The following is a 17,267-nucleotide window of genomic DNA, read 5'->3' as shown; positions in this document are numbered from 1 at the left end:
CGTTTCTACTAGCATATAGCTGTATTAAACGAATTAACTATATATATATCAAGTTCATGTGAGTTTTATTTGTATGCTGTAATATTTTTAATTAGTTATTAAGTATCGGTGTTAACAAACAACTACACTGTTCAAGGTAAACGAGGTATAATCAGATTTTTTATGTTACCGCAATCACAAAGCACAACTACCAACAAGTAATGTGATTGGCACCTCTGTGTTTGTTTGTATACGACACGTGTAATTTTACCAGTTAGTGATCAGATTGTACATTTCTTGTGCTTTCTTTAAACTTGTACACCACTATGATAGCAGCAGAAGTTCTAAAGGTAGTCAGGTTGACATCGTAATACTCTATCTCAGGGCGCTAACGGAAAGATATGCACATGTTCATGTTGTAAATAGTAACATGTCCGCTAGAAGCTATTCAAATACACCAAGTCATTGCAGAATTGCAGCAAGTCTCAAAAGTCTGGTTAGCAAATTGTGGACTAGCTTTAAGACTACCAGTAAAGTTGGTCAGAAACACGGTTAGTGTAGACCATTAATGACAATCTCGCAATACTGTTGCTCTCTGACGATGCAATAAATTAAATATTCTGAACAGAAAGTGGATGACCAGTCAGAAAGCAGAGAACCAGAAGCTGGCATTGCAAGAATACTCTTTATACCTGACAACTAACAGTGTACGCTACTTTAGTCCATCACTACAAAACAGCCAACGTACACCGTTGTACAGTTTCTAGCTATTATACAAAAAATCTTAATAATAAAACCAGTGAACTATCGATGAAGAAGCCAAAATTCAATACAAAATAAAAATGTGTCTTATTTTGAGAGTTATTTTTATTCCACTTATTTGTCACAAAGGTTAAAATAAAGTGTCTCATACACACTGTTGACATTCTTCAGTTATTATACCAACAACTTGAGTAATTGAACCAACAATCGATGCTGTTGAATTCTATGTGAGTCAATGACCTTCTGGGGTAATAGAGTCCAGATCTCCTCTGTCATCAGAAAAGCTTCCACTTTGTTAACTCTACTTGAAAGGAATTACCTGTCATTAAGAGTTATTCACAGCATTCTATCCATGTTCAATTTGATTAAACTTTGATGAGCATAGTGGCCAGTACGTTCACTATTACTAATAAACTATTTTTTTTTAAAAAAAGGTTCTTGAACATTTGAACTAGGAGAGGGGTGATGCATTGTAATCCATTACAAGATAGTTCTGACTTAATAACTGTGGTTATTACAACACCAACGATTATAAGGTTGCATCTCAATGTGAACACCAGTGTTATTATCCGGACCTGTATGCTACCAGAGCCACGTGAGTAGCATTCCGTTATATAGTTGGGGCTAGATGTGGTGCTATCATTTCGGTGTACATTAGCGTGTCGTGTTTGGCTGCAGTGTGAAACATGATTCATTTGTCAACATTCACCTAATTGTCGCTTGATTGATCATTATTTTCTCTGATGGAAGAGGAAAGGTGGATTTTTTTCCCGAGAAGCTCATTCACTCGCATAGTTAAAGAGCATTATCGTCCTAGGACTTGTATGTGTTAGGCTTCATCACCTAAAGTTGGTTGGCTCGGTTAGTGTAATTTTTGGCGTGTTAATCGGAAACTGTCATTGGTGTACAAGAGCTAGTTTATTTTAAAATATTTGCCTAATAAGAGGAATAAAAATAGTCCTTGAAATACGACACATTTATATTTTTATTAAATTTTGGCTTCCAGCTTCGACAATTCATTGGTTCGGTCATTGTAATTTAAGGACAGGGGTGCTTAGTTTGTTTGTTTTGGATTTCGCATAAAGAAACATGAGGGCTTTCTGCGCTATCTGTCCCTAATTTAGTAGTGTAAGACTAAAGGGAAGGCAGTTAGTCATCACCATCCACCGCCAACTCTTGGACAACTCTTTTGCTAACGAATAGTGGGATTGGCCGTTACATTATAACGACTCCACGGCTGAGAGGGCGAGCATGTTTGGTGTGACGGGTATTTGAGTTGAGCGCCTTATCCACGTGGTCATGCTGGGCTCAGGTGCTTGGTTAAACTTGTCAATTATCACGTGATTCGTGATGACGAGAAACTCACTTGAAGTAAAACTGTATCTCAGGATGGCTAGTATGGGTATTAACACTTTTACTAATAAAGCGGAGAACAACATTTTGACCGTTTTAGGTCACCTTCAGGTTAAGAAAGAGCTCGTAGTTAACAGATCCGGCCGATAATTAAGCAACCAAGAGGTACATCTACTCAATACAGGATTCTACTTCGCAGTAACACCGGGAAATATTCCATGAAGATGACCTAAGTATGTCGAAACGTTGTTTTCTGCTTTATTAGTAAAACTGTTAATTCATACCAGCCGTCCTGAGTCAATTATTACGTTCCATAAAACTGAGTATGCAATAAGGACCTAATGAGAGTATTTATGATTTATTAACAAGAGAAACAAGAAAAGACGACATTATCTAACATTGTCCTTTATACAAATTTTACTTCTTAATGGGTATTCTTAGCTAGTTTATAAAAAAGTAAATCAAAGATGCTAGAGTACTTAATTACAGTAGTTCTAACTCATCATAAACTATTATCCGCAGATGTCGGATAATACTGTTAATAACATTGATTAGGGATACCGTAGTACTAGGCAGGTATAATAGCATTATTTTAAAGCTAGCATCTACGATTATCTTCCTCCTCTCTAGTCTATCACTTCACAATTAGGGATAGCTAGCTCACATAGACCTCAATCAGTTTTACGCGAAACTCAAGAAACAACCAAACAAAACGTACGACTCAATTTGGGGACTAGAAATCTTATTTCACGAGATACTTATGACCCACACTCGTGTGTTGTAATGGTGTTTTTTCTCTCTCTATTTATCTTTTAATTTTTCTCTTTTTCTTTCTAATTTTAATTTTTATCCAAGTAGCCATCTTTCCACAACGTTGTATACACGGGAGATGATGTTGTGAGCACTCATGCCTGCGTTTTTGTTCATGTTTTCGTTTTGTAACAGTGGAGATGTGCTAATTCAGGTTAATTAAGTCTGCTAGTCGATATATCGCTCCTGTTTTGTAGGTTTTATTCTACAGACACCTACAAACTCAATATACATATTACAATTTCTTACACTATTATTTTTATCGTAGTGTTACATTTTTTGTTGTTGTACTTCCTGTATAAAGTTTTAAAGTTGATGTTTCATAGTTTACATAAAGGTAATAGTGATCATAGGTTTTGAAATGCTGTTTGTACTTTTTTCTTTCTAAAGGTATAACATTTATGAAATTTGTTGGTTTTCATTTCATTCTGCATGTTATTAAAAACAAACAAGGTAAAAATCGATTTGATATATCATCTTAACGAGTTTTATACGTGTGTTGAATTATGAACAGTTCAAATCTCCAATGACGAAGCTAATAACTGATATAAAACATTGTTTTCCACTGTCACCCTGATGATGATTTTTATACATTTTCATCCGAACATTATCCCATATTCGACGTAGTTACGTGAGCTTGTATGAATATTTTCAAATTGGAAGGACACATAGGAATTCTTTATAACTTTTTATTTTGTATGAGTTTTTTTTTTTCAAAATGTTTTTACATTCAATTGGCCCCGAATGGCCAGGTGGTTAAAGCACTCGACTCGTAATCCGAAGGTTCGAATCCCCGTCACTCTAAACATGCTCATCCTTTCAGCCGTGAGGTCGTTATAAGTGACGGTTAATCTCACTATTCGTTGGTAAAAGAGTGGCCCAAGAGTTGGCGGTGGGTATTAATGATTAGCTGCCTTCCCTTTAGTCTTATACTGTTAAATTAGGGACGGGTAGCGCAGATACCCCTCGTGTAGCTTTGCGCAAAATTCAAAACAAACTAAAATTCTACGTACAAAACCTCCGAGATAGAAAATGACTTTATACTTTCATGTACAAAAATTGAAAAGCGCTTTACGCCAAAGCATAGCTGATCATATTTTTTTGTTTTCGCTTTCTGATGTCACGTGAGTAACTAATATCATAATGAAAGATTTACATATTTTAGTTTAATAGATATTTAATTTCAATTATCTCGGTTTTAAGATGAAGCCAGTTCAATTAAACATGTCTGTTGTTTGTTCGTATATCTTTTTCTGCCAATATCGCGTTTAATTGTAATGTCCGTGTATGCACAAGGATAACCGTAATTTACAAAAATATTGTTCCACGTCCCATGTTATCTTGGTAAAACGTATTTTATTATCGATGGTACTCATTTCGATGACTATCGCTGTGCACTATTTCTGACATCGTGGTTTCCATCAAATCGGTCTTAAATATTACGTTAACAAACTTTCTGCTGTACGAAGAAGACCCAGGTTGTCAAGAACAAGTCTGAGCAGATCAAAAGAACAACAAACTAAATAAAAAAACTTGACATCGATTGCGATTGTTTGTTTTTAGTTACTTTGGACATCACTTTCTATAAAACTGCTGCTAATTTTGAGAAGTGACTAGAAGAAAGTGAACCTTCGTAAACTTCAAATCATTGTTACCACAAGTACCTTCTTTGTACAGTTTACTGCAGTAGTGCCTTCTTGGTTTGATAGCATCTCTATATAACTAACTCTTAAAATATCTATATGTAATAGATGAAGGCAGATTTTAGAATAAATTTGAGATGCTTTCTATAACTACAGTGTTAAAATACCGATAGTATGTTTATAAAATAAATTACTAAATGTGTATGAACCATAAGTGTGGTTGAATTTCACGCAAAGCTACACGAGGACTATCTGCGCTAGCCGTCCCTAATTTGGCAGTGTAAGACTAGACGAAAGGCAGCTACACATCACCACCCACCGCCAACTCTTAGACTACTCTTTTACCAACAAATAGTGGGATTGAGCGTCACATTATAACGCCCCCCACGGCTGAAGGGGCGAGAATGTTTAATTGCGACGAGGATTCGAATCTGCGACTCCAGGTGACGAGGCGAACGTTTTAACCCATCTGGCCAGGTCTATCCGAATCGTAAGTTCAACAGGACAACAAACAGAATATTTCCACTTAATATTATTGTTCACTTTATTGATTTCGAGCACTTAAAAAGATAATCGTTATGTTAATATATATATTGTGCATATATAAAATTGAGATGTATTTTCACATGCTAAAGTTGTAATATATTGTTTGTTTACGTGAACATATGTTGAGGTGACATTCTGAAGTACTCCTGTTTTTGCTAATGTTGCTATTCTTATTAAATAAGTCCCCCCGCAACCTACGGATTTACAACCTAAAATCAGAGGTTCGATCCCGGTCGTGGACTCAGTAGATAGTCCTATGTGGCTTTGCTATACGATAAAACACAAACACCTATTAAATAAAAACCTGCAAGTGTTTAGTGGTTATTCTGTTTGTAAATAACCAAAATTTAACAGATTTTTAACTTTTGATTGCGTAAAAATTGTTAAATAAAATACCGCTTTACGAACGTTTTTCGAAAGTTCAACATTGTTTACAGAAGTTAATATCATTTAATTTTACTGTTCTGAAAATGCAACAACACATGTTGCTGACACACTGCGTTAAAAGTTTTGTGTTTGTTGTTAAGAGTAAAAATACACAATGAACATTATATGATAATCCTATTTAGTAATGTTGTATTACATTACTATAATGTCGCATGTTCTTAGACAGTCAATAATTGTTTCCAGAACTTACAAGATAATTCGCCTGTTAATAGTAAAAATGTGAAATTCAATTTCTAATTTGTGCGTTCAAAATCTGCAACTTGAAACAAAAACAACAAATTAACCGTTTACTTATGTCTCGAAATAGCAGCCTCTAATGATATATGATCTTATAAGTTATAGCTTGCATGCATGAACTTCTAAATGTGTCATATTCCCTTTGATATACATGGAATATTCTATTCACACATGAAAAAAAATTGCAGCTTCAAAAATTAGGTATTATTTAGGTCAGATGTTTATTAACAAACATCTGTTTAATCTGTTTGTGTATGAAGATCACTTTAATATTCAAAATGCTGTAAAGAGTTTCGTAATTTTCGTGCAAAGCTATGCATATGGTTATCTATGTACAAAAAATAGTCTTCCTCGTGTTTGAAGAGTCTAACATAAGGCAGCTAGCTAGTCAACCCTGACAGCGTACTCATGACCCCTTAGCGTGAGGCACGATTTTCTGGCAGCTGGTCACGAACCATGGACTCTCCGATTTACAATCCAAGCACTCTATTAAGCTACGATCTCCAAGTCTGAAAAGCAAAATTGAATCAGAGCTTCAACTTTTAGATTCACTAAACTGAATTAGAAGAAGCACTGTGTTTTAATCCCAAGTATTTAATATTTAACTTTATCAAAACTAAATCTGTATATTGTCTGTAACCACATTTTTCTGTAGAAAAGGCGTCAGAGTCGTCGTGTATTATGTTCAGATGCAAGACAAAAAATTGTGTTTTATATTTTATATATCTATCTCTTTGTTTTTGTGTAAGAGTGTGCGTAACATCTCAATGAAGAGTCACTGATGAATGGTAGTCAAATGGTGTGAGGTGAGGGGGTATTCATTAGACTAGTAAGTCACATGACTACATATTTTCATAGAGAGACGTCAGGCGGTTAATATTTCTAAAGTAGAGTTCCAGAGAAGGATAATAACAAAACGCAAGGATCGGCAATAAAATAATCTGAGGTGGACAGAGAGACATTTTGTTGTGTGGTTCGCTCTAGAACCACCAGAGGGTACAGTTGGTTGTCAAGCTGTGTCATATTACACAAATATACAAGATTTTAGCACGATATTAGTTTTTTAGATATTACATTAAGAAAATAAACTACTGTTTCATTCTTTATATCTCTTAACACGATAGATCTTCTGCATTATTATCAGGTCCAATTTTATTGTTTCAATTTCAAATGATATTATTTGTACTTTATATAAATAATATAATTTTATATTGTTTTATCACAGTGCGATTACGTATTTATTGGCGGATACATCTATTATAAATATGTAGTATTTATACATAATACATATGTAAATAAGCAGCATAAGAAGGGTTCAAGAAGTTACAGCAATTTAGTAAACATTGTCTCAAAAGCAAGCAATGCTCTGGAACATTCAAACTGCAAATAGAAACTGTAAATATTAAAAAGTGTTAGAGATAGGGAACTCTTGTACTTCATTCCCGTAGTTATTTTATTTCTAACTTGTGAATCCACATCTCAGGGTTTTAAGAAACCCAATACTTCGCAAAAAGAAATTTTTGCCAAAGTTGAAAAGTTGAACGGAATTAAAATTACGAACGTTCAGACATTATCAAATGATTGTTTGTTTCATGATGCTCAAAAAGAGCTCTAGAAACATTTTCAAAAATCAGAAAAGGCAAAACTGCTTTATAGTCTAGGACAGTGTGCAATAATGATACTATGTTTTCTAAAATAAAGATATAAAACTAGCTATGAATAATCCCCAGAAAGTTATAAACGCAGTTAGTTTCCCATCTTACCATTATGCGCTACAGTGACTCAGCAATAAGTGTGGTTTATGAAGCTAAAAAACATAATTGGTTTTTAAATTTCGCGCAAAGCTAAACGAGAGCTATCTGCGCTATTAGTCCCTAATTTATCACGGTAAGACTAGAGAGAAGGCAGCTAGTTATCACCACCCACCGCCAACTCTTGGGCTACTCTTTTACCAACGAATAGTGGGATTGACCGTAATATAATAACACCCCCACGGCTGAAAGGGGTAGCGTGTTTGGTGCGACGGGGATTCGAACCCGCGATCCTCGTATTACGAGTCGAACGCTTTAACCCACCTGGCCATGCCGGGCCTAGAAACTGAAGAGAATAACGTTATAAAGCTACTAAAACTTGAAGTCTGATGAGGATGTGGTAATTCCTTACCATTGTATGGAATTCACTAATGTATATTTATTTTATTATATATGTTTGTTTTAGTTTAATATATATTTAGAAATGCGAGTACCTGATACTATTAAATGTGTATTGCGAAAGTCCCTCATATTCTCTAAATCAGTGTAAGAATCAGCAATATATGTTTTACATTGTTGCATATTTAACTATCGAGAACTTCGTCTAAAGATTATAAATCGACACGCCAAAAGACAATTTAATACTGTTGGTCTGCTAATTCGTAAGCTATAATTGTGTTAAATGCTTATTAATCGCAAGATTACACTATTTGACCAGAAACATTTATAGATTTCGAACATTACAAACCGTTTAACTTCAGTAAATTAACTTCGGACGTTAGATATTTCACGTTTTCCTAACTAGTATAAAATATATATTATTTAAGGTATATTTAAGTCATTTTTAGGTATTTCATGTAGGTTTTCTGCACGTAGTTAGTAATATCCATGTAAACTAGACATATCTGATAGAAAGATAATTAGCATGATAAGATAAAGGTTATTTGTTGGAATGTCTACATTAAAATAAAATTCTACCAGATTGACCTCGTATTTGAGTCCATTACCTGTGAGAGTTAGACCATTTCAAGAGGTGACAAAAATATCTGAGGTGGGGGTGCTTTACCTATTTATAATTTATTCTGAATATTTATTTGTTGTAAATACTCTAAGGTCTAACTTGAAAATGCGAAAATATTCTTAGCTCCAGTAGTCATTTAATAGAAATTAGAAACTGGTAGTTAAACACGTACATATTCTTGTATAAATATTTATTTCAATTTTGATTTTCACATCGATGTTTTTGTCATCCATTCCTGTTTGTATTCAATCAATTTCCACATACAATTTCGTGAATGTGCGTTTTTGTGGTTCCTTTGCCTAACTGTTGGATTTCATTTTAAATATAAAGATATTAATATTTAGATAGGAAAATTCATACCAAATAAAATAACATTTATTTCGTATTCTAAAGAAAATTTCCAAGTCCTACCTCAAAATTACAAGGCAAAGCGTAACCTACTGATTAACAACACGTCAGAAAAAAGATGGAATTTTTAATATTCGAAATGATGCTAAACACGAACTGCGGGTTAATCTGTTGGCTTCTTTATAAAAGGCCACAAGATATTGTTTTTCACTTAGAACACCTGTGTAGACTGCCGATGATGCTAGTTGATTTATATCTCTCCTTTTAATCAGAGGTTCTAGATTATGGACAACTAGTCTAAACTTTGGAATCTCTGACCTAGTCGTTTAGACTAGGTATCGTGTTATGTAGGCTGAAAATAACAAATCAATATATAACAAAGGAATGCGCCAGGAATTCGCTATAATGTAATTTTATTGAAACAAAGTACATTTTGTATTTCTCACAAATTAATTACTTTCATTTTTCATTCTACTTAATGATTCATATCTTGTACATGCTACTTTGTCTACTCAAATAGGCTACTAATGGCTCCAAGCTATATAAAATAAATAAAGGCTTATATTTTATCATAAATTCAGGTTTCAAATGTGTTATTCAGATATCTCTGTAAAACTATCTGCCAACATTGGTTGGTACATCATACATACGTAGAATATAAACAAATAAATTATAAATGAAGCATAAATGTGTACTACATATCTCAAAATAAATCATGTGGTATGGTTTGTTTGTTTTTTAATTTCGGGCAAAGCTACGCGAGAGCTATTTGCGCTAGTCGTCTCTAATTTAGTAGTGTAAGACTACAGGGAAAGCAACTAGTCATAATCACCCACAGTCAACTCTTGGGCTATTCTTTTACGAACGAATAGTTGGATGGACCGTCACATTATAACGCCGCCACACCCGAAAAGGCGAGCATGTTTGATGTGACAGGGAGTCCAACCCACGATCCTCGGATTAGAGTCTCTTTTTTGAAATATTGTAGAAACTAGACGTTACATTGGAGACAGATGTGTGTGGTAAGCTCTTGTACCACAGAATCGTAATATTTAAGAGACAGGGTGTTTAATAATGTCGTGTACCACAGAAACTCACGGTATGTAAGAGACTGATATGTTTGGTAAAGTGTTATGCCACTGAAGTTTAGGGTATGTAAGATATAAATATGTTTGGCAAAATTTAATATCACAGAACCTCGGGGTAAGCAAATGATAGATATATTTAATAAAACGTTGTTATTCAAAAACCTAGGACAGAAAAGAAATAGATATTTGTTGTAAAGTGTTTCATTACTGAGATCGGGGTAAAGGGTACGTATATCGTGTGTTGCGTATTGTTATATTTTATCTAGAATAAGTCTCTGAATAATACGTGTGTTGCGTATTATTATATTTTATCTAGAATAAGTCTTTGAATAATACGTGTGTTGCGTATTATTATATTTTATCTCGAATAAGTCTCTGATTTATTATATTACGTATTACGATTTCAAAGATCCTGTTTTTTTATTTTAATTGAGAAGTTGATTAAGTGTCGATATGTATCAAACTTATGATATTTGCCAACAAGTTTGATACAAACAATTTTCTTTGTGAACATAGATGATATATTTTAATATACAAACAATAACACAATTTATAATAACGGTTATTACAAATAACTAATGCAAATAATAATTCGCATTCAAAGATTTTACAAACAAAAAATATTGAGTCTTCTATCTGCTCTGGAACTGAATATTTTATCAATGGTTCACGATGAGCGAATTACTTTCGAGTTGATATCAGTACAGATCTCTTAAGAAATAGCTAGATAGTTCTATTCGTGATTGGCCTCACGCTGCTAAACAAGCTGGCTTTTCATCGACGAAGATATCCAATGTCCTCGTAGAAATACTATTCTAAGAAGGAAAACGGCTTATAGTATTTGAAATTTATAAACGTCCTAGTCCATTATATGCAGTTTCCCGATTGATAAGTGTTTATCACAGTTATAGTTTTCGAGGTTGACTGTAAACTAACTGTAACAAACCAACAATAATATTCTTTCTCCGCGTATTGCAATGGCTACCTTTCATAATCTTTAGCGAGGTTCTTGAAATTTCAGCTGGTAATAATACTGACAGTCACTATTATTTACATACACACATCGTACATTGTTGATTCTTATACTCGAGAATCTTCTACGGAATTTAGAGAATAGGCGAGACTTTCACAATATACATTTAACAATATAAAGTACATGCCTTTCTAAATGCGTGTTTAACTAGAATAAATATATAGTACTAAATCCATTACAATTTCAACGTTGTACCACTGAAACTTTGAGTATATCAGAGACGTGTGAGCACGGTAAAGCATTTCAATACAATAACTCGGGGTTAGTAACAAATAAAAGTTTCTGATAAAACATTATATTCCAAGAATTGGGAACAGTTAATAACATAATAAATTATAATAATATCTCGGTTCAAAATGTTATGGTTGCATATTGAACCGTATAACGTTTCGGTCGTCTGGTTTAGTTATTTTCCTTTGGTGAATTTAATCTATTGTATGCAGTAAATAAGATAGTAAGTGTTCATCTATTAACCTGCTGTCTGCCAAGTATTTCAGCTGCTACGATACAACTCTAATGCTTCTTCATTTTGTAACTTTTTTCGTGACACCACTTTGGATCGAAAGTGAAACAATTTGTAAGTACGTCAAATGCATGTATGATGCTGACATCTAGCGTTGAAGTTAGGTATTACTGAGAACAAATTAAGTCGTCCGTGGCACTATATTACAGATCAGTTTCGACGAGTTATCTCGTCTCCGGCACTGAACAGGTTAAGTGTCACATAATTATTTATTTTCGTGGTTTTAGCAACAAAAACTCTTTAATATGCAAAATAGCATTATCTTAACTTTATGAGAATCAGCCTTTACAATACTTTTAATTACTAGTTCAAATATAGTGAAATAAATATCATTAGCAAACCAAACTGAATTTTGGTGGCAAAGATTGTCCCATTTATAAAATATGGTTAGTGAAAAATATTAATGCAACATAGCTAGTACATGTTTTTACATTGATCCTATAATGTCTACATAATTATGTTTTAATTAACTGCTTAAATCATTTAGTAAATACAATATACCGAATTTTCTCATTATTCTTCATAAATGCATTGAATTCTAATAATCTACGAAAACCTTTACTGCTCTCAAGAAAAATCATAAAATCTTGGTTTTTCAAAGTTTTCAAGCGCAGTGTACCATTGTTACATGTTCGCGTTCTGTCATTTAAATCAGGAGATCTGTGTCAAAAATGCTACTTTTTATTTTTTGTCAGAGTAAGTAAATAATTTATATGCACTTATGAATGACTTGTATGCGTAGAAATAATTAGATCTGGACGATGTTCGTTACTATTGTGTTTGTCTTACTGAAAAAGAATATTTTATTTACTAAAATTACATGAAAATTTAGATAGATAACATTCACTAGGACAGTCTAGGTTTAACTACAACTCTTCAAAGTCAAACCGAATAGTTGTCCTAACAGTTAACACGCAAGAAACGTATAGTATTAAATACTCAGATACATTTTTTTTATTCGGTAAATATATTTTGGCTATCAGTAAGTTCATGAAGTGTAACTTTTATGATTAATAATTAATTGTTTACAAACCTTCATTAAAACAAATACCATACACAATTTTAAAGATAGAACATGGAGGTTTATAAAACCTCAGTAGTACAAAAAGTCGACACGGCAGAGTCAGGTGTTTAAGGCACTTGACTCGTAATCTGAGGGTCGCAGGTTTGAATTCCTATCACACCAAACATGCTCTCTCTTTCAGTCGTGAGGGCATTATAAAGTGACAGTCAATCCAACTATTCGTTGGTAAAAGAGTAGCCTAAGAGTTGGCGCTTGGTGGCGATGACTAGCTGCCGTCTCTCTAGTCTTACACTGCTAAGTTAGAGACGGCTAGCACAGATAGTCCTCGTGTAGCTCTGTGCGAAATTCAAAACAAATAAATATAGAAACATCCAATATGTTCTTAATTTTCTACCTTTCAAAGCAGGATGTCTTAAACTCATTCAAATTAAAGTAAATAAAACACCAGACCCTCAATAAAGTTATGTATTGTTTTTATTCTTCAATACATAAAACTCATAATGAACCTCAGTATTTTCTCATATATTCATCGTTGTGCAAAATACAACTGTGTTTTAGTTGCTAGCTCTAAATCATTTAATAATAAAAATAACAAGAAACGTCTTGTATGTTTCGACATTATATCGTTAGATACTTTAAAATTCATTATGATCTGAATGTATAATTGTATTTTACAAATGAACCTTTAAAACATGGTTGAATACTTTTTTAATTCTGCAATTCATTTTACCAGTTCAATATAAGATTATATAATTTTGTGTGCTTTTTCGGAAACTTTCATTATTAAGGAGTACATTTATTTTTAAAATCATGGCACATATGTAGTAACACTATAAGTACATCACAGTTGTTAGGAGGTCCTTAAACATGGGGTAAAAATAAACCAGTGTAATGTTCGATTGTTTGTATTAACCTGATGAAAGTATATTTTATATAAATTTAAAACTTTTATGAGCTTTATTTCACGTTTCGGCTGCTTTGTTCTTTTTATGTTATTTTTTATCAGTAGAACAAATGCTGTCAAAAAGCAATTGATAATTAACGTCGAATTTGAAGTCGAAATCACAATAATTGATATTTCGAATAAGAAACATCTTGCTTTGGAAACTGGTGTTTGAAATTTGATTTAGTCGTGTGTTTACAGAATCACTTTTGGAAAAAGTTTGTTTGAAATTAAGTACTAAGTTACATAATGGGCGATCTGTGCTATTCCCACCACGGGTATCGAAACCCGGAGTCTAGCGTTATAAGTCCGCAGATATACCACTGTGTCACTGAGGGCTTTGAAAAAAAAATTAATGTAAGAATCATCTTATATGAATTACCCACGGGATAACAGATACAATAAATGAGCCAATGACACGACATTACCCTGTGTAGGTGGCATTAGAACAGTGTCCCAAAAAGTATATTTATGTTTATATAAAAATGCAAGTGTAAAGAAAGTAGTGAAATATTTTAACTTACATATATTACAGAGTGTCTTTATAAAACTAAAGCAATTCTCATGAAATAATGTATGATTATTTATTTAATTTATTAATTTGTGGATACTGTGTAATTTATGTATATATACATATACTGTTTTCATTAAATTTCCCCCAAAGCTATTAGAGGGTTGTCTACGCCAGCCTTCCTTAATTTTGAAGTGACAGACTAGAGAGAAGACCCATTAGTCAGCGTTAACCTCCCCTGTCTTGAATTCCTCTTTATCAACGAATAGTGGGATTGACAGTAACGTTGCAATGTATCCACGGCTAGAATTAATTGTAACAAGTTTTTAACCTGCAACCCACATATTGCGAGTCATTACGTCACGTAAGGCCTATTCTATATATATAAAACTTCTATGAATAATTCAAACACAAAAACAGACGAATTGTCACATTTTTTCTGTGACAATTTAGAAACAATTCTCATCGTAGGATTTATTTCAGCAACATAAAAAAAGCAACTTAAATACAAATATAATCAAAACATAGTACTCCATTTCATTACTGATCAATTTTTAATTCTTTAGTGGACAGATAGAACAAATATTTGAGATATCAAATATGCCGGATAAAATTCACTTACTGCATAACAGTCTCGTTAGGAATTTTCAATCTACTGCGTTGGACTGCAACTGAAGTTATTACCAATGATTAAACAATGAAGAAAAGATCTCGTGAATTTCGCTTTAGTCTCACAGTTGCACAAGCAGCTTTAATGGAAGTTTTTTTTTCAGTATTACCAGATATCTTATCAACATTATTCAATATATCTACCAATCACACATGCATGAGTTGATGTTCTATAATTTAACAATGATCTGTATATTTGTGACTGGATAATCAGAAGTGAACAATATGTTTATTATGATATTATTGACTTCCACCGTTTCGGTGGCAATTTAGTTAAGACATAGAAAATTGTTGTCGTTTGTTATTAAGCACCAAGCTACACAAAGAACTATCTGCCTGCCCACCACTAGTATCGAAACCCTATTTCTAGTGGTATAAGTCTGCAGACATATCAATGTCCCACTGGGGGTAGGGAAATATGTAAAATGTTAATAACAAAAGTGGATAAAATTCCACACAGGGTGTGGATTAACGATATATTTGGTGTGAATTTACACAGTTGCACTTTTTTGTGGTGCAATTGAAGCACATTTTATTCTGATATCGTACTTTGTGGTACTCTAACAACATTATGATAGACAGATCCAAAATCAGAGCGGTCATGGATCGATCAAGAAGAATATTGGATCTATAATCCATGTAACGTCTCTGATACCTTCTTAAACTCCAACTACCATCAATGCAGCTTTACATCATGATGCTACATCAGAGAAATTGGCAATGATAGCAGACAGGCATACATAGTCGACAAATTAGTAGTATGTACCAAAAATGCAGATACCGTACAATGATGAAAAAAGCCCCGGCACGGCCAAGTGGTTAAGGCGCTCGACTTGTAATATGAGAGTCGTGGGTTCAAATCCCAGTCGCACCAAACATGTTCGCCCTATTAGCCGTGGGTGTGTTATAATGTAACGGTCAATCCCACTATTCGTCGGTAAAAGAGTAGCCAAAGAGTTGTCGACTAGCGCAGATAGCCCTCGTGTAGCTTTGCGCGAAACTTAAAAACACACAAACAAATAAGATATGGTAGCCCTCTTCAAAACATCACTAGTGTTGCGACCCCTCCCTGCTGCTATTCCACTATTGCTCATCTTGTTTCACACATGATAAATGAGAAAGGTAATAACCGACAAGTAAACAGCGGTAATCAGAATTAATTTTTTAGTGCTAATAGATTTTCAGTGCATTTTATTTTTTCAAGTAACCCAGATTCTAAATTCTATTAATGATAATCACAACTTATTTTACACGAATATAAACAAATGCATGGATTAAAATTTTCGTATACTTTTAACTTAATAAGATATTACAGTTCTGTCTATTGATATCAATTTAATGTTGAAGTACCCACATTATAATGCGTACATTTTTTGCCTAATTAGAGGTTTAATATTTATAAAATAAAGAAATAAAATCCTTAAACAACAGTTATAACTATGGAATACAAAATACATTTTTATTTTATAAAACAATGTTTTAGTGAAACTAGCTTAAGTATCTAACATTTCTTACGATCATAATTCATTTTTCAAAAACGGAAGTCCGTTAATTAAAAAAAAAACTCTATCATAAAAATCCAAATTTTAAGATATACCTGATTGTTAGAATACTGGAGAATCTCGATCCTTGAAAGAAATCTGACCTTGTTCAATACAGATCCGGCAGTTAGGGTTCTGGAATCAGGTGTTTAGGGCGCTAGTTGAGAAGTTCTGGCTTCAGGAAATGTTTGACAAACGTTATCAAACTGCTTACTATCGGCCCAAACCTGACTTGACGAACTGAGCCACTGATAAACTTTCCAAACGTTCCCACCAGTTTATGCTTGTAAATCGATGGAGTTGTTACGTATCCAAATGACGCACTACAGCTTGATTTACCTCAGACGGTTTTAGGACATAGTAGGTTGATTTTTTTTTAATGTCATCAGAAATTGATATACATGTGATTAACTAGTATTACCAACATACCAGGTTATAACTTTCCGAGATATGCCACGAAACCGTCTTCTGTTACCATCCAATATTATTTAATTGTTGCTACTCATTTCAACTGTTTATAAAAAAAGAACATTCATTTTATTTTGCTCCTTTCGGAATTATTTAAAATTTTGAAATATTCAATGATATAAATATACGATCATTAAGTTTTTTGCGTTATTGTAGTTTTGTAAAAATTCTTAATGAACAATAAAACGGTTAACTATCTCTTAAAATTTAAATAATATAATATATACATATATATATACCTATATGTTTTGTAACTTTATTTATTTATTGTTTTCAATCATATGATTACACTGGTCAACAAAGTTTTTGATGCATTTATATCAAACACTTGGTATTACATAATTTCTTGCCCTGATTTCAGATCTGGAGTTAGTTTTTTCCTCAGTGCTCTACTTTTTTGCAATCAAGGTATTTGAAAATCTCAAAATTTCGTCATCATCACATTGACGTCGTAGTCTATCATGAAAATATGTGATAAAATATGTTATAAAACTCTTTAATATAGCTGGGTAATAAAAAAGAAAATGCAAGATAGTATAAATGTATTCACGTTATTTATATAAATTCAAT

At 33.1% G+C, this 17,267-nt stretch overlaps 1 protein-coding gene across 1 annotated transcript in view; it reads right to left on the bottom strand.

Annotated features, from left to right (window-relative positions):
- LOC143246493 (inactive ubiquitin carboxyl-terminal hydrolase MINDY-4B-like) overlaps positions 1 to 16,461 on the bottom strand; it is a 91,408-nt gene extending 74,947 nt beyond the window's left edge. Inside the window, exon 1 of the mRNA XM_076493343.1 lies at positions 16,286 to 16,461. The gene's annotated coding sequence lies outside the window, so the exon portion shown is untranslated. The remainder of the gene's footprint in view (positions 1 to 16,285) is intronic.
- Between the last annotated feature and the right edge of the window lie 806 nt (positions 16,462 to 17,267).

Source organism: Tachypleus tridentatus, chromosome 1 (genome assembly GCF_004210375.1).
Source record: "Tachypleus tridentatus isolate NWPU-2018 chromosome 1, ASM421037v1, whole genome shotgun sequence".
In the NCBI taxonomy this organism is placed as follows: domain Eukaryota; kingdom Metazoa; phylum Arthropoda; class Merostomata; order Xiphosura; family Limulidae; genus Tachypleus; species Tachypleus tridentatus.
This window is presented reverse-complemented; position numbering and strand designations above follow the sequence as displayed.